This window comes from Microcaecilia unicolor, chromosome 2 (assembly GCF_901765095.1).
Source record: "Microcaecilia unicolor chromosome 2, aMicUni1.1, whole genome shotgun sequence".
NCBI lineage: Eukaryota > Metazoa > Chordata > Amphibia > Gymnophiona > Siphonopidae > Microcaecilia > Microcaecilia unicolor.
Window position 1 is genome coordinate 254,207,393 of NC_044032.1, and position 21,154 is coordinate 254,228,546.

At 45.0% G+C, this 21,154-nt stretch overlaps 1 protein-coding gene across 1 annotated transcript in view; it reads right to left on the reverse strand.

The window, feature by feature from the left end:
• LOC115463444 (NACHT, LRR and PYD domains-containing protein 3-like) overlaps positions 1-2,444 on the reverse strand; it is a 95,611-nt gene extending 93,167 nt beyond the window's left edge. The window contains exon 1 of the mRNA XM_030193939.1: positions 2,409-2,444. The gene's annotated coding sequence lies outside the window, so the exon portion shown is untranslated. The remainder of the gene's footprint in view (positions 1-2,408) is intronic.
• Positions 2,445-21,154: the final 18,710 nt, after the last annotated feature.

Genomic DNA, 21,154 nt, shown 5'->3' on the forward strand with positions numbered 1-21,154 from the left:
ACCTTTAAAGCAATGTGGAAACTAAAAAGAATCAGACATCTCTTCCCTAATGGTATGTTTAGAACCTTAGTACAAACATTAGTATTATCACACTTTTGATTATTGCGATGGCATTTATGCTGGCTGTAAGGAATCTTCCTTGGAAAAAACTGTGGACGACTGAAAATACAGCATCCAGATTAGTCTATAAAGCTGCAAGATTTGAAAGTACAGCCCCTTTGCTTATAAAGTTACACTGGCTACCAATGGCCATGGGAGGAGCACCCTTATTTATTTATTTCTGACATTTGTACCGCACATTTTTCCACACAAGTTTGAGTTCAATGTGGTTAATAAACTAAAAAGAAGTCATTACAGAATATGAATCAAAATACATAAACCCACACATCAATAAGTGGAGGAGTGGCCTAGTGGTTAGAGCACTGGTCTTACAATCCAGAGGTGGCCAGTTCACATCCCACTGCTGCTCCTTGTGATCTTGAGCAAGTCACTTAACCCTCCATTGTCTCAAGTACAAACTTAGATTGTGAGCCCTACTGGGACACAGAAATATCCAATGTACCTAAATGTAACTCACCTTGAGCTACTACTGAAAAAGGTGTGTGCAAAGTCTAAATAAATCAAAGCCAGAATAACATTCAAACTATGTACATTTGCTTTCAAAACTCTATATGGCTTAACCCGTGATTATATGCAACCGTTAATTGATCACCTCCTGCGCAATGCCCTCCCTGGTTCAGGAGATTATCTAACCCTCCATTATCCCAGTTGCAAAAATGTGATCTACATGTCAATCTACATGCCAGGCTTCCCTTACCACTGTACCAAATGGTGGAATTCCTTCCCGAAATTCATCAGATGGGAACCTAATTAATTGATATTTCGGAAATACCTCAAAGCCTCTCTGTTTAAGCAATTTCTCATGGATGATCAGAATTAATTTAAACCCCTAATTGTATAATTATTCAATTTCTCAGTTCCATTATAATTGTTACTATACATGAATGACTATAAATTGTTTCCTTTTTGCGTCTAGCATTTGTTTCCATATTACATATTGTAATACTCAATCCTCATTTATTTTGTTATTACTACTTAATGTATACTATCCCACATCACTTTTTGTAATGTTATTCACAATAAGTTGTTAGCCGCATTGAACCTGATCTATTGGGATAATGTGGGATATAAATGAAATAAATACATAATAAATAAATAAAATAAACGGTGCCCAGTTTTCAAAAGTAGCACCTCTAACTGCCGCGCCACTAAAAAAACAACCCCCAAACTAGCCCACTTCCCAAAACCTCACCCTTACAACTGCTCCACCACTCCTAAATTGCCACCACTCTCTAAAGCTACACACCCCTACAACTAGCACACACCTTCCAAACTGCCCCCACCCCCTACAATTACTCCACTACCCCAACTACCTCCTGCAAGTACCTCATCCCCTAAACTGCCCCACTCCCAAAACTACCACCCTGCAACTACCCTCAGCCCCCTACAGCTACCTCCCTACAGATACAACACGTGCACGGCACAAACACAACACACAATACTGGTATACAGATGCACACGTACATACCATAGGCACACACATACAAGGGTTGTAAAATAATTCTCTGTCCCTTAGGGGATGTATTTTTAATCATTCTGATCTATATTTCAGCTTCTTTGTTGGGTTAATTGTACTGTGAAAACTGACTGAATCATATAGGTTTGGTTGTTCTGTGTGCTTCCATCTAATATTACTCTTTTAAATAGAACAAAGACTAGGGGACACATCTTGAAGTCACTAAGCAGTGCATTTAAAACAAATAGCAGAACATAAAATTTCACTCAACATATAGTTAAGCTCTGGAACCTGTTGCTGGAGGATGTGGTAACAGCAATTAGCGTAGCTGAGTTTAAAAGAGATTTGAACAAATTCCTGTAAGAAAAGTCCTTAAACCCTTCTTAAGGTAGACCTGGGGGAAGCTATTGCTTATGCCTTGGGGTATGTAGCAAGAAATCTGGCTACTTTTTAGGATTCTGCCAAGTACCCGTGACCTGGACTGGCCACTGTTGAAAACAGGATACTGAGCTAGAATATGGATCTTTGGTCTGACCCACTATTACAATTCTTCATTCTTCTGACATTTACCTAGTCAGTACTGGAGTAATTGAAATAATCCATTATTATTATTATATTGCAAATGTTGTTAGTTTCCCTTATTTCTGTTGGCATTTCATCATCTGTCTGTTCAGTCTGGCCGTCTAGTATACTGGTAGTCTACCCCCACCACTATTCTCCCTCCTCCTCCCATGGAATTTCTATCATGCAGATTCTGCAGTACATTTTTGTGTCCAGCTTGAACTGCTTCTGTGCCTGTTCTGAGGTGCCATATCCTATGCTGGCAACTTACCTACAGGTTAGAAGAGGTCCTGCAGCACTGCTCTTTTTCTGCTGAATGTAAATGAAATATACTTACATAAGTCTGAAGAATAAAATGCGGAAGTGCTGACTGATGGCTTTGGCTCCGATCCCTGTTTCTGTGTACAGCAGTGAAATGTGGAAGAACAATGTTTCTTTATAATTAGACTTTAGCCCAGTAGCCTTGCATGGAGTGTGGGTACTCTTCTCTCTTAGCCAGCACTGACACAGTCCCTTAATAAAGTTCCATTTGATCCCCCCCCTCCCCCCCCCCCAGGGGTTTTGGTGAAATGAAAGATTATACTCCTGGAATAAACTGCTTGAGGAAATGGGGGGGCTCTTGATGCAGACACAAGACAGTAACTAACTCATTAGTCTCACTCAAACACACACACAAGGAGTACTCAGGCTGCACATACTGCAGCAGGACATGTTTATCCACTCCTACCCTAGCTGAGATAACATTTAACCATTTCTCTGATCTCATGTACAACTTTCTTTTAAATCAATCACCTTACTTTCTAACCCTTCTATATGTTACATCTTTGCTTTACCCTTCACTATCACCTATAATGTTCTATTACGTATTGTGTTGACATTGTAAATAGTATACCATGCCATACTTTGTATTGTTTTTGAATAATTTTACTGCTGTAATTGCCTATTGCTCACGTTTGATCTATTCTTACTGTACACCGCCTTGAGTGAATTCCGTCAAAAAGGCAGTAAATAAATCCTAATAAATAAATAAAATAACTAAGTAATTGTTGCACTCACCTTACAGCAGGGGTTCTCAACCCAGTCCTTGGGACATACCTTGCCAGCCAGATTTTCAGGATATCTTCTATATAATAATTTGTCAATTTGTGTCCCTGGATGGCTGGCTGTCTGGGTTTGTAACCGTATGCAAATGAGTTACTACGTAATTGGCTCACCTCCAACCTTCCCTTCCCTCCCCTCTGTGTCCCGCCCTCGCGGAAAGAGGAAATTACGTCAGAGGAAGGTGGGACACTGAGAGGGAAGGGAAGGCTGGAGGCAAGCCAAGCCGAGCCTGCCGCTTTCACTGACGCCGCTGCGACTTCAGGTATAAAAGTTTTAAAGGAAGAGCGGCAGGAAGGAAAGGAGGGCTGTTGTGGGAGAAGAGGGCAGGCAGGTGAGGGCTGGGGTTGAACAGGAACTCGGGTGCTTAAAAGAGAGGCAGGTGGGGACTGGGGTGAATCACTGGACATGGATGGGGTGGGAGGGCAGAGGAGAATCACTGGACATGGATGGGATGGGATGGCAGGGGAGGGCAGGGGAGAATCGCTGGGCAGGGGAGAGAGGAGAAATCGCTTCGATGATAGCCGTCCTAGGGCCTGTTTCATTTTTGGAGAAACAGGCTTTTTTGCTTGTCCTCAATAAATATGCATGCTCCTCTGAGCTACCATCTCAATCCCTTATAACTCTTTATTGAAAGACAACATCTTTACATAAAACTTGAATAACCCGTAACAAAGGAATTACCTCCCCTCACTGTATTACTCACACCATCATCACTCCAACTGTTGCCAAATCACACAACCATCTTAAAATTATACATGTATTACACCGTTTTAAAAATGACTTTACGCTCTATCCGACCTGAATAATGAAATAACTGTAATACTGAAATTTTTCACAAATACATTATTCCTGCTAAGAATGCACTTTTCATTCACTAGAGTGTCATTTATTTGTGTGGAAAATCCACTCTCCTTTTCAAGTCCTATCATTGCAAAGTCTTAGCATTTAGAAGTGGTATATAAATCAGTGTGCATGTCCATGAATAACTCTGTGGTTAACACAACTGCCGGTCATCGAACAAATCTCTGAACCAAATCGGGAGCTGAACAGAAGCAATGGCTAATTCAAGTGAAGTTGGGATTTTCAGAGGTTTGCTCAAAGACCTGCAGGCAAGGAGGCCTTTGGGAGAAGCTCAGAACAGAATAAAATGACCTGCAGAGACATTATCGGTGCCTAGGGCCAAGAAGAGCAGCGGTAGCCCACTAGTGAGAATCCTGGTACTGGTGATTGCAGAGCTCTGTTAAGGGCTGGTAAGCCTGAACCCCAGTAGGGAGAACCCTAGAGGTTCATCTTGAAGAAAGGACCAGCGAGCGACAAAGACTCTGTGGTACAGTTGGTACTAGGGGCCCAGCAAGGGAGGAGGCTCCCTGGTTGTAGCCAGCACCAGGAGCCCAGCGGAGCACTAGGAGCCCAGTGGAGGAGGACAATTCTCAGGAGGACTGCCAGTCCTCAGAGCCCAGTGAAAGTTTCCAGGAAGAAGCAGAAGAAACAGGCATATCCAGCCTGGAAGTCCAGCACAGCATCCACCAGCCCAAGAAGTCTCTAGTGGAATGAGGGGACTGGGAGAGGGTGAACTTGCAAGTTAAGGAGAGGAGGGACCTAGGCAACATTAGCCATGCCTACACAATGATTTAACTAAGCAGCAGGGAAGAGCTTACAGCTATTACCATGGCAAGCAAGACAGAAAAGGTTTTAAAGGTGTGAAAGACTATAAATTACTGGTTCTAAAGATCTGAGTTATAGGCTATCCCACTGTCAGTTGGTGTACCTTAAGGATCTGTCCTGGGACCTCTTCTTTTCTCCATCTATACTTCTTCCCTTGGTACTCTGATCTCATCCCATGGTTTTCAGTATCATCTTTACGCTGATGACTCCCAGATCTACCTCTCCACACCAGAAATCTCAGCAGGAATCCAGGCCAAAGTATCAGCCTGCCTGTCTGACATTGCTGCCTGGATGTCTCAGCGCCAGTGATTTTTTTGTGCCAGTACACAACGGTACGGCGTACCAGCACCTTTTTTGCACCCCCGCCCCGGCGACCCTCCCGGCGAGTCCTGCACTTAATTTTTTTTAAGACTCAGAGGCGCGAACGATGCAGGCAGCAATTGAAAGAGGCTGTCTGCGTCGGAGCTTCCCTCTGCGAGTCCCGCCTATGCGGAAACAAGAAGTTGTAACAACGTAGGCGGGACTCGCAGAGGGAAGCTCCGATGCAGACAGCCTCTTTCAATCGCTGCCTGCATCGTTCGCGCTGCTGAGTCCGAGATGAATTCCTGTACATGGGAGAGGGGAGGACAGGGAATGGAGAATTGCTGGACATCGCTGGCAGGGGAGGGCAGGGAATGGAGAATTGCTGGACATCGCTGGGAGGGGACAGAGAATTGTTAGACATTGCTGGGAGGGGAGGGGAGGGCAGGGAACGGAGAATTGCTGGACATTGCTGGGAGGGGAGGGGAGGGAAGGGAACGGAGAATTGATGGACATCGCTGGGAGGGCAGGGAACGGAGAATTGCTGGACATGGCTGGGAGGGGAGGGAACAGAGAATTGCTGGACATTGCTGGAAGGGGAGGGAAGGGAATGGAGAATTGATGGACATCGCTGGGAGGGCAGGGAACGGAGAATTGCTGGACATGGCTGGGAGGGGAGGGAACAGAGAATTGCTGGATATTGCTGGGAGGGGAGGGCAGGGAACGGAGAATTGCTGGACCGCTGGGAGGGGGGGGAATGGAGAATTGCTGGACATCGCTGGGAGGGAACAGAGAATTGCTGGACATTGCAAGGAGGGGAGAGCAGGGAACAGAGAATTGCTGGGCATGGGAGGGCAGGGAAGGGAACAGAATTGTTGGACATGGGAGGGCAGGGAAGAGAACAGAGAATTGCTGGACATTGCTGGGAGGGGAGAGCAGGGAACAGAGAATTGCTGGGCATGGGAGGGCAGGGAAGGGAACAGAATTGCTGGACATAGGAGGGGAAGGCAGGGAAGGGAACAGAGAATTGCTGGACATGGGAGGGGAGGGAAGGTTAGAGAGAATTGCTGGACATGGGAGGGGAGGGCAGGGAAGAGAACTGCTGGACATCAATGGGAAGGGAGGGCAGGAATGAGAAGAGAGAATTGCTGACATGGATGGGAGGGGAGGGCAGGGATGAGAGAATCGCTGGATGTGGATGGCAGGAGGCAGAGAAGAATCGCTGGAAATGGATGGCAGGGGAGGATGGGACAGAGGAGAATCGCTGGACATGGGAGGGCAGGGGAGAGAGGAGACATGCTGGACATTGATGCAGGGGAGGGAAGAGAGGAAGGAGATGCACATGGATGGGAGAGCAGGGAAGAGAGGAGAAATGCTGGAAATGGATGGAGAAGGAGAGCAGGAGATAGAGGAGAATTGCTGGACTTGGATGGAGGAGAGGGGAAAGAGAATTATTGCTTTATATGGATACAGGGGAGGGAAGAGAGAGGAGAAGTGCTGGACATGGATGGAGGGGAGGAGAGAGGAGAAGTGCTGGTCATGGATGGAGGGGAGGAAAGAAAAAAGAAGAAGATGCACATGGATGGAGATGAGTGAAAGGGAAGAGGAGAAAAACTGCACATGGATGGAGAAAATAGGCAAAAGCTGGATCCATGTTATACCTACTCCAGTCAATTCCACGGAGGAGGACCCAGCTTTTACTTATGGATGCAGGGCAAGAAATGAAGAAGAAAGGAGGAAAGTAAAGAAATAAATGGAAAGGAAGCCCTGGAAACGGAGTTAAGAGAACAGATAGAGAGCAGCAGAATCAGAGACTGGGACCAATATGGATAGAAAAACAAAGTCACCAGACAACAAAGGTAGAAAAAATCATTTTATTTTCATTTTAGTGTTTGAAATAAGTCCAATTTGAGAATTTACATCTGCTGTCTTATTTTGCATTGGGTATACTGGAGCTGAAAGAGCTTACAGAAATTATTTATAATGAAAAAAATCATGTTATTTTTTTTCTTCTATACTAGTATAATATTTTCAATGATGTCTGTTTATATGCGCCATGGCTGGTATAAGGGGTGTGAGAAGAGCATAATCTCACCAATGCTTTTCTTCCCCAGGTGGAGGCACCATGCGCCAAGTGAGTAAGGGACTGATGGAGACTGCCTTCAGGAGGTTCCAGCTAAGTTGGGACCCAGATCCAGGAGCGCCCTGTAAGGGGGCGCTACAGATAGAATGAGACACTGGAGCTCAACCTGCATCTAGGGTCTTTCCCTTCGAATCGGAAGCATTTCTGAGAATGCTACTTTGGAAGGTCTGGATTTTTATTTCTTATCTAAAATAACTAACTTTGACTTTCATAACCTCTCTCCTGCACTTTTCTATGTCACTGGTACCCATATGTACCATAACAGCTGGCCCCTCCCGACAATCCTATTTAGATAACGCATTTGGTCCACTACTTCACTAGCAGGAAATTCTCATGTCTACTAGCTACCTAGTTATCTACATCCCTGATGACTGAATTGCCAATAACAACTACACATCTCCCAGTGGCACAGCCAAAACCAAAATTCTGGGTGGCTACTACAGGCATTCCACTTCTGTTTCCTTGGCTCCCCCCCCCCCCCCCAATTAAAATGTATACTACCACCTTAGCTGATGGGAGGCGTGGATCTCAAACCTCTGCCAGCGGAAGAAATCCAGAGCCACTCCAATCAATTAAAGCATAGCTGTCAGCAGTTCAAAATTCTGCCACTGACTCAGGCCCAATGAGAATGCATGCTCCGTTCTTGCACAAGGTGCTGGCGACAGCAGTGGAACTTTAAGCCACTGACAGCTGGGCTTTAAGTGATCAGGTCTACTTTGGATTTCTTCAGCTGGTGGGACTTGAGGATACCTGCCAGCCAGGGCCGCCGCGGCAGTGAGCCGGGCCTGGGGCAGGGCCGCCGCTCCCCCAGGATCGCCACCGCTGCCCCTCCCCACACAGAATTATCATCGCCCCTGCCCGCCCACCCAAAGTACCTTGGCTGGCCCTGCCAGCTGCAGGCAGCATGGCTCCTTCCTCTGCTCAGCATTGCCTGCCCCTGCAGCTGCTTTCCTCAGGTCACACATGCTCGGTCTCAAAACTGAGCATGTATGGCCTGATGCAGGCAATGCAAGGGGGGGACCAGCACCAGAGTTGTCTCTCTCCTCTCCTGTCGGAACGCGATCACCCGGGTCTCATCAGGAGCAGGAGAGAAAGAGAGACCCAGGGCCCAAGGAATTTTGCCCCCCCCCCTGCTCCCCCCTCTCGGTCTTATATCCCGCTTATACATGGGGTCAGATTACCCCATGTAATCTAATTACACAATGGATGGTGTTATAATTATCAATAAAATTGACAAAAACAAAATCCCCATCTAAGAGTGACTTTCTCTTTGTACACTGTTCCTCAGAAGTTATATCACTCATTGGGTGTTTTTTGATAGATATAATACATTGACTAGAAAATCTATTAACAGTAACTCATACAGTAATGCATTCAGTTTTGTTATAAACACTAAGGACCTTATTTATCAAATGATTTCCCTACAAACACAGAATAAATAAGACCCTAAGCTAATATTTTCAGCTAGCAATGAGTAATGGGAAGGAATGCTGACACACTACCCAATTTTCAGAGTACAGCAAGTAGGGTCTGTGGTGACACAATAAAGAGGGGCAACTTGGCAGTCAATAAGGCAGTTATGAGGTTCATAGGAGCTGACTCTGTGGGTGCTTGAGCACCCCCAATATTGAGAAAATTCCTTGTATGTGTCCAGGGAGGGGTTATTTCCACCGGGCTTAGCACCCCCAATAATTTTGAAAAGTTGGCTCCTATGATGAGGTTATGTATTTGATATGCAGCATCTGACCTCAGTCAAGAAATGAAGTTTGATATGGGTGCCATACTTTTAACCCACATACCAGGAGTTCAACAGAAAAAAAATTGAAGCCACTGGCAATTTTCTGCAGGTCATACTGGCCCAGAAGCTTTATTGAACTTGCTTCCAATACCCACTGCAGCTGGATAGAAACATGGAGCCACCCTCCCCTGCCCCTTCCATTCCCAACTAGATATCATTTTTTTTTCAAAAAGAAAGTTATCAGTGGTCTATATGAAAAAGTCAAAATTGCAACTATTATTATTTGTAACATTTATACCCCGCGCTTTCCCACTCATTAGCAGGTTCAATGCGGCTTACATAGTAAATATAATATAGTAAATAAAGAAGTGATCGTTAGATGTGGCTAGGTGAGATGGGCAGGAAGGAGGATGGAAGAGGTAGGGAATGGGAGATGGGTGTGTAATGGGGTTAGCGTGTTGTTTATAATGGGAGAATGAAAGGGAGGGAAGAAGAGGGATGTACTATAATGTATGACTAGTAGCGCTATAAAAATGATTTATAGTAGTAGTAGTAATGTATAGGGAGGTGTAGGAAGAGGACTGTACTAGAAGAATTATACGGGGGATATGTTCCAGATTTAGTCTTCGTAGTCTGACCTAGGTAGTGTAGATGGACTCGCAGTTTAAGTCAGGTCTTATTGTAGGCTTGCTTGAAGAGGTAAGTTTTCAGCAGCTTCCGAAAAGGTAGATGGTCATTGACTAATCGGATGGATCTTGGTAAGGCATTCCAGAGTTGGCTGCCCAAGACTGAGTTGGATGCATAATATGTTTTGTACTTTAGTCCTTTGCAATTGGGGAGGTGAAGATTGAGATAAGTTTGAGAAGATTTTGAACCATTTCTTGCCAGAAGGTCAATCAAATTATACATGTAACCTGGGGCTTCTCCATAGATAATCTTGTGAATCAACGTGTGGACCTTGAAATATATTCGTTCAGTAATAGGGAGCCAGTGGAGCTTTTCATGGAGAGGTGTTGTGCTCTCAAATCGTGATTTACCAAAAATAAGTCTGGCTGCAGTATTTTGGGCGGTTTGAAGTTTTTTCAGGATTTGGGCCTTGGATCCGATAAAAATACTGTTGAAATAATCAGCGTGGGTAAGTACAGTGGATTGAACCAAATTACGGAAGGTATTCAGGGGAAGAAATTATTTCACTCGTTTCAGCATCCACATCATATTGAACATTTTCCTTATCGTAGTTTTTGCATGATTTTCCAGAGTTAGATGATTGTCTAAAACTACTCCCAACATTTTTAGGTTGTCAGATATGGGAATATTGACATCTGGGATGTTGAGTGTGGTTGGGATGAGTGTAGAATACTGGGATGAGAGGATTAGACATTGAGTTTTCTCCTTATTCAATTTCATCTTGAAAGCGATGGCCCAGGAGGTTAGAATGTTCATTCCTTTGATTATTTTATCGGACATTTCTGCTAAGTTGGATTTGAAGGGGATGAATATAGTGACATCATCTGCATAAATGAAGGGATTGAGTCCTGATTTAGATAGGGACTTGGCCAGAGGGATTATCATAAGGTTAAAAAGGATCGGGGATAGAGGCGATCCTTGGGGTACCCCGCTTTCTGATGACCAAGGAGACAAGATTGATGAGGAAGATTTGACACGGTAGGATCTAGTGGTGATGAAACCCTTTATCCATTTAATGATGTTACTGCCAATCCCTAGTTTATCAAGTAATTTTGTAAGAATATCATGATTTACCATGTCAAATGCGCTAGATAGGTCGAACTGCAGAAGGAGGATGCTGTTTCCAAATGAAATTTCAAGTTTGAATTTAGACATTAAGATGAGTAATACCATTTCTGTGCTGAGGGCAGGTTGAAATCCCGATTGCGACTCATGTAGGATGGAGAATTTTTGAATGAATTCGTTAAGTTGGGAGGTTACTCTGTTTTCCATCAGTTTAGTCAGTAGAGGGATGGAGGCCACAGGGCGGTAATTGGTGATGTCATCTGCTGGTTTCTTAATGTTTTTAGGTATTGGTGTAAGTAGTATGTCACCATGTTTGGTGAGGAAGGATCCCTGTTGAAGGAGGAAGTTTAAGTGAGTGGTAAGGTCTGTATCAGTGGTGTGCTGGAGCCGGCTCGCACCGGCTCTGCAGAGCCTGTTGTTAAATGTAGAACAATTTTGCGAGCCGGTTGTTGTGCTGTCAGCCGGGACTTTTTTTTTTCTTTTTCATAAATTGCAGCTGGGACGCCTGGGAGGCACGCATGCCCAAAGAACACAACATCAGGTGACTTTTGATATTCGTGCGTGCATGCGTGGTGTCTGGCAACCTTACCCTGCCTCGTGCTGCACGTGTACTGCAGGCAGGAGGTTCAGTGTGCTCACCTCAATCTGCAGCATTCCTGATAGCAGCCCCATGGTCCACGGCAACCCAACAACCTCAGCTTAGCTGCCCAGCTGCTGTCCTGATACTGCTGTGCTGATAGATTTCAGCCATCTGCAACCCTCCCCGCGATCTGAGAGGTTGAGAGGAGAGCCCTGGGCTGGCACAGCCAGAGACCTTGCTGAAGAAGAGGCACACTTCGTCTTACCGGTAAGACAGAAAGAAGCAGTTAGATAATAAAAGGCTTTGGGGCTGGGCCCGAGGGGGAGGACGAGTGAATGGTTTGGAGGGTGAAGGGGAGCATTGCCTCCACAAACACTGCTGCACGGAGTGCCTGATTCTCTCTCCCCTGCGCGTTCCAGTATCATTCTGATCTCTCTGTCTCCTCCTTCTTCCCTGTTCAACTTTGTCCTTTCTTATCCTCCCTGCATCTGCTTCCTCCCTCAAACCTCTCCCCTTCCCCCAGTCTTCCAGACTTTGGGCCTCAGGGCAAGGAGGTTTAATAGACAGGAATGGAAGTGAGGCTATCTAGTCCACACACACTGTAAGCAAGGAAGCCAGTTAGTTAGGTTAATCGCTGTTTCTACTCCGTGCAGCCGTCATCCAGTATACTCAAAAGAAGGCAAGCAAACCTTTGACCTGCTCTGAGGAGGTTTAATAGACAGGAGTGGAAGTGATCCTATCTAGTCCACTTCTGTAAGCAAGGAACCCAATTTGCTTAATCTCTGTTTCTATGCCCCTGCGCAGCCATCATTGCCATTCATTCAAAACTAAGCAATCAAACCTATGAGCTGCTGCATGGAGGTTTAATAGACAGGAGCGGAAGTGATCCTATCTAGTCCACTGTAAGCAAGGAAGCAATTTACTCAATCTTTGTTTCCACCCCCCCCCCCCCCCCCCCCCCCCGTGCAGCCGTCATCCAGTACACTTAAAACAAACCAAGCAAATCTGTTGTCGTTTTTTTTATTGTTGGTCCATCTGTAACAAGTCTAAAGCAGTTTTAGTTGGATAGGCAGTGCCTCAAAAGGTGGAGGACAAAAGATTTTTTTTGTTTTACTTATTGGACAGCTTTTTAATTTTATTTGAAAGCTTCCCTTATGTAGATATAATAAATATCATTCTAAACCTGAGGGATCAAACCCAGAAAAACTAAAGCAAAAAAGCTGGTTTTGAAGAATTATTTTTTACATAATATACAGTTTTTTGTTTTTGCCAAGTCCCGCCACCCAAATAAATAGACTTCTGCTACTCCCCGCTGCTTGTTTCCTGCTCAGAGCAACATGCCGGGACTTCTTGTGCTTGCTCTGAGAATACGCAATAAGTCCTGGCATGCTGCATAGAGCCAGAAACAAGCAGTGGGGAGCAGTGGCAGTCCATTTATTAGTTTGCAGGGCTCAGCATCCCTGCCAGCAAATGAATGCCTAGCGTGCCTGCACGGGGGAGTGGGGAGAGAAGTGTGTTGCCCCCCCCCCACCCAAATTGCAGGGCTGGCTATGCCCGGAGAGAGAGCCTGTTGTTAAAAATTTACCAGCACACCACTGTCTGTAATGAAACGTGATGGAGGGTTTTCCATTAGGTAGTTAGGGCAAGGGTCAAGGTAGCAATGGGACTTAGAGAGTTTGGATATTGTTGTGGTTATCAATAGAAATCAAACAAAATAAAACATGGAAAAGAAAATAAGATGATACCTTTTTTATTGGACATAACTTAATACATTTCTTGATTAGCTTTCGAAGGTTGCCCTTCTTCGTCAGATCGAAGGGCAACCTTCGAAAGCTAACCAAGAAATGTATTAAGTTATGTCCAATAAAAAAGGTATCATCTTATTTTCTTTTCCGTGTTTTATTTTGTTTGATTTCTATTGAGAACCTTAAGAGTGGACTAACACGGCTACCACACCTCTCTACTTAAGATGATATTGTTGTGGAAATTTCCTCAGTGGTAAGAAGGGTGAAGTTTGTCCAGGATCGGTCAGCCGGAATCCCGTCCATGTCTGGATCTAGTTTGTCAAGAAAGCTATCAATAATGGCATTGTCTTGGTGGATTGCATTGCAAAGGTTGATGATTTTATCTTTAAAATAATTGGCTAATTGGTCGGCAGATGGACAGTTTGAGGATGATGTTGTAACTGGATCGGTGTTAAGAAGATTTTTTATAAGTTGAAATTGTTTTCTTATGTCTGTTCCAGTGGCTGTAATCTTCTTTGTGTAATAGGATCTTTTGGCTTTCTTAATGACTTTCTTGTAGTTTTTTTGTGATTGCTTCCATGCATTGAAGGTAAGGTTGTTTTTTTATTTACTCCAAATCTTTTCGAGTTTCCTGGTTTGCGACTTGAGGTTTTTTAAAATGTTGTTAAACCAAAGAGAAGGATTGCTTCTATGTAGAGTTTTGGAGTGTAAAGGTGCTATTTTATCCAGAATGAGTTTGCACCTGCTATCCCATTCTGTGAGGAAATGACTTGAATTGGGATGTGTTAACCAGTTGTTATTATAGATTTGGTGCCAGAAGGTTTCTTTGTTGATCCGTCCTCTGGTGTTGATTGTTAAGGGTTCGCATGTTAAAATTTGGTCCTTTTTATGCCAGTATAAGGATAGGGTTGCTCTGTAATGATCAGACCAAGGTGAAGCAGACCAATGTATGTCTGAGATGAGGAAGTTTTGGTCTGAAGAGTGTTTAAAGGAGATGATGTCAAGTGAGTGGCCTTTGATGTGGGTAGGTTGCATAGGGGGTAGATTAAAGTCACATAATTGAAGGAAGTCAATACATTCTCAAGTATGGACAAAGTTGGAGTCTTCTAGATGAAGGTTCAAGTCTCCAATTAATAATATATTGGAACTGCTAATGCATGCGTTAGAAATAAAGTCCATGAATGTAGTTTGGCTAATGTTCCAGTTGTTGGAAGGCCTATAAAACAGTATGCAGGTTAGGTGGTCACATAATATGGAGTTAAAGAGTTTAATTGAAGCAATTTCTATTTCTGGTGAGATGGACTCTGAGATGGGTTCTGCGGAGAAGTTAGTTCTATGGATGAGTGCAATGCCTCCCCCTCTTTTGTCCTTTCTAGGCCAATAAGATATTTTATAACTGGGGGGGGGGGGGAAATAAGTCAAGTATGATGGGGTCTTTAGAATCACAGACCCAGGTTTCTGTTATGAACAGTAGATTCAAGTTGTCTGATGTAATCCAGTCTATGAAGGTTTCAGTTTTATTAACTACTGATCTAGCGGTGGTGTATCCAATTCGGACAGGCATATGAAGATCAGGGCTGTGCCGATACGGTAAGCAGGGTAAGCACCGCAGGGGGCGTCGACCTCTGGAGGGCGCCACCGCGGTGCTTACCCTCGCCGCTTACCTGAGCTCCACGTCGCTGAGGCCTTTAAACCTTTTACCTCTGAGGCTCGACGGTTGCAGCAGCGTGAGTGAAAGCGCTGCTGACGTCTCCCTTCCCTTCGCGCTTGTTGGTTCCCTCAGTGTCCCGCCTTCTTCTGATGTCAGAAGAAGGCGGGACACTGAGGGAACCAATGAGCGCGAAGGGAAGGGAGACGTCAGCAGCGCTTTCACTCATGCTGCTGTGACCGGAGGTAAAAGATTTAAAGGCCCCAGGGCACGGAGCTGAGGTAAGGGAAGGGCAGAGAGGCATGGATGGGAGGGCAGGGCCCAGGGAGAGGACAAATTGCTGGAAATGGAGGGAAGGGGAGAGAGGAGGATTGCTGGCTATGGATGAAGGAGGGAAGGGCAGAGAGGGACAAGGATGGACATGGATGGGAGGGCAGGGCCCAGGGAGAGGACAAATTGCTGGAAATGGAGGGGAGGGGAGAGAGGAGGTTTGCTGGCTATGGATGGAGGAAGGAAGGGCAGAGAGGGACATGGATGGGAGGGCAGGGCCCAGGGAAAGGAGAAATTGCTGGAAATGGAGGGGAGGGAGAGAGAAGAATTGCTGGCTATGGATGGAGGAGGGAAGGGCAGAGAGGGACAAGGATGGACATGGATGGACATGGATGGAAGGACAGGACCCAGGGAGAGAGGAGAAATTGCTGGAAATGGATATAGAGCAAGAAATGAAGAAGAAAGGAGGAAAGTAAAGAAATAAATGGAAAGGAAGCCCTGGAAACGGAGTTAAGAGGACAGATAGCAGCAGAATCAGATACTGGGCCAGCATGATCGGAAAAAGAAAGTCACCAGACAACAAAGGTAGAAAAAAATCATTTTATTTTCATTTTAGCGTTTGGAATATGTCCACTTTGAGAATTTACATCTGCTATCTTATTTTGCAATGTATAGCAATTTGTTTCTAAGAATATTGCTGACAATTCCTGTCAATGTGGCAAGTGGTGAGCGATCATTTTCACGGTTAAAAATCATAAAAAATTATTTGTGATCTATTTGTTGAGCAGTCCCACAAAGATGCACTCCATCTTTCAGCTCCTATTTCCTTTGCATCTTGTGCCACACGGGGGGGGGGGGGGCGCCAACTGATAGTCTGCAGGGGGGCGCCAGAGACCCTAGGCACGGCCCTGATGAAGATGAAGGGCAAATTTTAATAAGATGTCTTATTTTAGGTGATTTAGCTTTAGATGAACTTGCTCCTGATTTTGAGGATGAATGCCTGGAAGTTGGAGGGTTTCTATGATTATTGTTGGTCCATGGGGTTGTGATATATTTAGGTGATCTTATGTGATGTTGAAGAACTGGTATAATGTTAATATCCGTTGGGGGGAAGTTGAGTGTTGCGTGAATGGTAGCGAGTGAGTGGATAATGATAAGTATTTTTATGAGGATCATGATGATATCAAAATGCTGAGCACTTATCTTTGCAGCAAATTCCAAATCCCAATGGGGACATAACTAACACCCTGCCAGACACCACCTTCACCCTGTCTCGTACCACTCACCTTAGATGGAGACTTCCTTCCCTACCGTGAGTGGCCCATAGAAGCTCCAAACAAAGTCCTCCCACAGGATCCACTTCTTTGCCACAATTGGTTTCACCATGAGGTTGAGCCATGCGACAGCAGAAGTTCAGGCATACCACAGGAACAGCCTCAACTTCCGGTGTCGTGCAGCTCGCAACCTCGTGGTGAAACCAGCTGCAGCAGAGAAATAAATCCTATCGGATGACCATCCGGAGCTTCTGCAGACCAAGAAAATTAGGTTGGTGGGTCGAGTTCTGGCCCATGGGCCACGGGTTGGACAAGCCTGCTCTTAATGAACTGAAAGCATAGATGTGTTTACATGAAATAGTTCCATCAATTTCATTCCTTTGTAAAACTAATAAGATGAAGCAGGATGAAGATGGACATTACAATCTGTTTCACCTGTGGAACCTAGAAATTGATACTAAAGCTGAATAACCAAATATAATTCTATTTAGATACAGGAACATGTCCAGACTCAATCTATACCAACACAAACGCTGTGTTAATGATTTCTCTACCTTACAGTTAGCAAGATGGTGGCACCCACAGTGTCACTTCCTGGTGTTCACTATTCGCCGCCATCTTGGATCTGTTTTTTGGTCTCTCCTGCAAATACGGTTCTAATTCAGGCACTGTTTGTTCAGCTGCGGTAGATGTTGGCTGACATTGGAAAGATTAAATAAAAGTATTACAAATCAAATGGATGAGGAGAGACCAAAGCTATTTCAAAAAGTCATACACAAAATGTGGATATGTGACATCTAAGTGAGTGTCAGTAGCAGCATTTGCGGGGCAAATGAAAACTTCAATCTGCACTTTGATTGGACTCCCTCCCTTCCTATTTGACACCACCTTCAATACCAGTTTTTAAATTGTTTCTGAAAATGATGGAGAGAATGTGTGTGGAGCAGGGGCATAGCTACGTGGGGCCACGGGGGCATGGGCCTCCATAGATTTGACCCTGGTCCCCCCGCCGCCAACCCCCTTGACCCCCCTCCTGCCGCCAACCCTCCCTCACCGCCATCACCGTCGGCTACCTTTGCTGGCAGGGGCCGAAGTCCTCTTCTCCGATGCGAACCCTTAACAATCAACACCAGAGGACGTGCAGGACGTCAGACTCACAGAAACAGAAGCCTGCCCTTGCAGATCAGCAACGCGGCCGGACCGGAGAAGAGGACTTCGGCTGGCAGGGGTTGGGGACCCCTGCAAGCAAAGGTACCCGACGGCAGCGGCGTGAAGAGGGGGTTGAAAGGGTTGGCGCCAGGGGGGGGGGGTCAAAGGTGGTGGTGGCGGCGGGGGGGGGGGGGGGGTCAGCTGTGCTGGGGGGGCTAAAATGTGCCCCCTCACCTTGGGCTCTGGAACCCCCCCTGCCAAAGTCTGGTCACGCCCCTGGTGTGGAGTTACTAGCTGTTGAGGTAGAGGCAGAGGCAAAAGGTTTCAAATAAGCAGATGGGCCTATTGCAGCTCCTTCAGCATGGCCATGACAGCGTTAACAATAAAAGGACTGATTACTAATTTGCAAAGCCTTGTCTCTCAAGAGCTCTACAAAGCTCTTCCAGCCTAAATTGTACTTGGATGCAAGATATCACTGGTTATATAAACAGTTCATTTCATAAGTGTAGATGAAAGCCCATGGCTGGTAATAAATATGCATATCATATGCAGGCTCCAAAGTAGGATTTTTAAAATAGAAAGCTTTGTCATAATAACAGCATTAATGATTTCTTCTAAATGTACCCTATGATTGATTTTGTCCTGGGTTGGTGGGGAAGAGCTGTTTATTAAGCATAGCTGTACGTTTAGTTGAGCTAAAAATGAGGAGAGAATGCCAACAAATCAAGGTAAAATGGTTTCCATTATGAGCCCCATAACTCTCTTTCTTGCCAGTTGCCTTTAAGTTTAACTTTCACTCTGACTCTCTGTCTTCTTAGTATCGTTACAGTATTGGACCCTGGATGTAATTTATTTAAAGGAAATGGAACGTTTACTCATGTAATGTCAGCATAAAACACATCCAGGGATCATCATAATCCATTTTAAATTATTTTCAACAGTTTAATAATAAATCAGATATTCAAACAGAAAATATCATTTAGATTATTTTCCATTTGTTTGTTTATTTTTACCTTTTAATATTACACAGAATACCAACATCAAATATGTCATCATAGAAGTTTACATTTGCATTATCATATAAACAGGTAACATTTCTACTTCACACTCTTGTGGGGCTTCAGTAGTTAAAATATATACGCCAGTTCAATAAATATATTATCTAATGCATTCTTTAATGAATTACCATATTGCATAATAGTAAGTAACACTAACAGGGAAATGTAAATGAAATTTTTGCATACAAAAAAAACTTTTGCTCATTTGAGCCTAGCTCTTAAAGGGAACTATGCTCTCAGTGCCTTGTGATTATTATTTATTTATTTATTATTTTATTTATTGCATTTGTATCCCACATTATCCCACCTCTTTGCAGGCTCAATGTGGCTTACAATACATCATGGATAGTGGAAATGAGAAGAGAATAGACATTTGGTATTACAGAAGGATTTTGGGTTACATGGTAATGGAATACATGATAGTGATATAACAAAAGGCATTCTTAACATTTCTGGATATATGTGGGAGTTTTACATGTTTTGATCTTTGTGGTATATCTTGTCGAAGAGATGGGTTTTTAGTAGTTTGCGGAAGTTGGTCAGTTCATCCACATACCTTAGGGCAGTGTTTCCCAAGTTCAGTCCTGGAGTATCCCTTGCCAGTCTGGTTTTCAGGATATCCACAATGAATAAATATGCATAAAATTAATTCGGTGTAGGTTTGCGGTTGTTATTGTGACATATTTAGGGGCTCACTTTTTTATGGCACAGTGAGGGGCATAATCGAACGGCGCCGGCCATCTATTTGGCCGGCGCCACAAACAGCAGTTCTGAACCGTATTATCGAAAAAGATGGCAAGCCATCTTTCCTTTCAATAATACGGTTCGGGCCGGCCAAATGTCAGAGATGGCCGGGTTTGAGATGGCCGGCATCGGTTTTCACCGATAATGGAAACTAATGCCGGCGATCTCAGACCCGGCCAAATCCAAGGCATTTGGTCGTGGGAGGAGCCAGCATTTGTAGTGCACTGGTCCCTCTGACATGCCAGGACACCAACCGGGCACCCTAGGGGGCACTGCAGTAGACTTCAAAAATAGCTCCCAGGTGCATAGCTCCCTTACCTTGGGTGCTGAGCCCCCCAAAACCACCCCAAAACCCACTACCCACAAATCTACATCCCTACCATAGCCCTTATGGGTGAAGGGGGGCATCTACATGTGGGTACAGTGGGTTTTGGGGGGGTTGGAGGGCTCCCATTTACCACCACAAATGTAACAGGTAGGGGGGGATGGGCCTGGGCCCACCTGCCTGAAGTGCACTGCACCCACAAAAAACTGCTCCATGGACCTGCATACTGCTGTCAGGGAGATGGGTATGACATTTGAGGCTAGCAAAAAAATATTTTTCTTTTTTTTTTTTTTTGGGTGAGAGGGGTTTGGTTGTTGACCACTGGGGGAGTAAGGGGAGGTCATCCCTGATTCCCTCCGGTGGTCATGTGGTCAGTTGGGGCACCTTTTTAAAGCTTGGTCCTTAAAAAAAGGGACCAAGTAAAGCCGGCGAAATGCTCGTCAAGGCCGGCTTTCTTTTTTCCATTATCAGGCGAAGCCGGCCATCTCCAAGCATGCCCCCATCCCGCCTTCGCTACCCTACTAATACACCCCCTTGAAGTTTGGCCGGCTCCGCGATGGAAAGCAGTTGGCGCCAGCCAAAATCGGCTTTCGATTATACCGATTTGGCCGGGTTCAGGAGATCGCCAGCCATCTCCCGATTTGTGTCGGAAGATGGCCGGCGATCTCCTTCGAAAATGAGCTGGAGTGTGTATATGCTAGGCTGCATAGAGAGGGGCATAACCAGCAGAAGAGAGGAAGTGTTGAGGCCCCTCTACAAGTCGTTGTTGAGGCCCCACTTGGAGTATTGTGTTCAGTTTTGGAGGCCGTATCTTGCTAAAGATGTAAAAAGACTGGAAGCGGTGCAAAGAAAAGCTACGAAAATTTTATGGGATTTGCGTTGCAAACCATAGGAGGAGAGACTTGCTGACCTGAACATGTATACCTTGGAGGAAAGGAGAAACAGGGGTGATATGATCCAGACGTTCAAATATTTGAAAGGTATTAATCCGCAAACAAACCTTTTCCGGAGACGGGAAGGCAGTAGAACTAGAGGACATGAATCGAGGTTGAAGGGGGGCAGACTAAGGAAGTATTTTTTCACACAGAGGGTGGTGGATATGTGGAATGCCCTCCCGTGGGAGGTGGTGGAGATGAAAACGGTAATGGAATTCAAACATGCATGGGATAAACACAAAGGAATCCTGTTTAGAAGGAGTAAACTGTTCTAAATCAGAAGTGCTCCCTTTGTCGGGGCATGGAGGAGACCCCGGAACAGCGGAACTGCCGATCCCATATGCCAAGGGGGCAATGCGGTATTTGGGTATTTTCCTCAGTACCAGTAAGGGGACGTTTTATAGGAAGAATGTGCTGGAGCCAATGGAACAAATGAGGCAGCTGTGTGCACGATGGAGGGACCTGCCGCTTTCTCTAATGGGGAGAATAGCTCTTGTAAAAATGATCTTACTGCCTAAAATTCTTTACCCCATACAGGTAGCACCTATCTGGGTTCTATGGAGAGAGAAGCGTTTGTTCCGCTCTGTTAT